The sequence below is a fragment of the Myodes glareolus genome, chromosome 23 (genome assembly GCF_982192425.1).
Source record: "Myodes glareolus chromosome 23, mMyoGla1.1, whole genome shotgun sequence".
NCBI classification, from domain to species: domain Eukaryota; kingdom Metazoa; phylum Chordata; class Mammalia; order Rodentia; family Cricetidae; genus Myodes; species Myodes glareolus.
In genome coordinates, this window is record NC_142048.1 from 12,461,556 (window position 1) to 12,462,875 (window position 1,320).

Sequence of the window (1,320 nt, forward strand, 5' to 3'; positions counted from 1 at the left end):
CATTAAGCAATGAAAGCAACACATGAACAGAAAACCTCCAACACCAAGCATCTTCTCTAACCATCTCAGATTAAACATTAACAAAAACAAGATAAAGCATGTAAGCGCATAAAAACTGAGCAACTTAGTACTGAATGAAAAAGAGGTAAAGTCTGAAGTTAAGAAAGATTTTAAAAGCTTCTGTAATTTAATGAAAATGAATATACAACATACCTTTATGGAACACAATGTAAGAGATTTTAGGAGGCAAGTTCATAGCATTAAGTGCCTACATTAAAATAATAATAATGATAATAGGAGAAATCCAATACTAGCAACTTAACTACACACTTGAGTGCAATAGAACAACAAGAAGAAACCACACACAACAGGAGTAGATGGGAATAAACAATCAAACTTAGAGCTGAAATCAATAAATTGAACCAACGTAAGAAAACAATGCAAAAAATACATGAAATAAAGAGTTGTTCATTTGAGAAAGTAAATAAGAATGAGATGGCTACTTTAACTAAAAGGAAGAAAGAGAATATCCAAATTAACAACATTGGAGATTTAGAGATAAAAAGGGAGACATAAAAAACAGACACCAAAGAAATGCTGAGAATTATAAGTTCATATTTAAATAAGTACTCCAACAACTTGGACAACCTTAAATAAAGAGTTTCTAATTTTCTAATACATGAAACTTAAATGTAGAGCAAAATCTTTAGCAGACCTATAGTCTCTACTGAAGTTGAAGAAGTCATTAAAAATATCCAAACAAAAAAAGAAGAAAAAAACAAAACAAACAGAAAAAGAGGGTCACATGACATCAGCAAAGAATTGCATCAGAATTTCAGAGAACAGTAAATTCCAATATTCCACAAATCATTTAATAAAATAGAAACATAATTTGAGAAAATTACCCATTTCATTTTCTTTATCTTATTTTATTATTTATTTATTAAAAATTTCCACCTCCTCCACACCTCCCTTTTCCCTTCCCCTCCCCACCTCCCCCTCCCTCTCTAGTCTTAAGAGCAGACAGGGTTCCCTGCCCCGTGGGAAGTCCAAGGTTCAGCCTCTTTCAACCAAGTCTATAAAGGTGAGCATTCAAACAAACCAGGCTCCCACAAAGTCAGTCCATGCAGCAGAATAAAAATCCAGTGCCATTGTCCTTGACCTCTCAGTCAACCCTCATTGCCAGCCACATTCAGAGTCCAGTTTGATCACATGCTCCATCACTCCCAGTCCAGCTGGCCTTGGTGAGCCCCCATTAGATTAGTTCCACAGTCTCAGTGGGTGAACGCACCCCTCGTGATCCTCACTTCCTTGCTATGT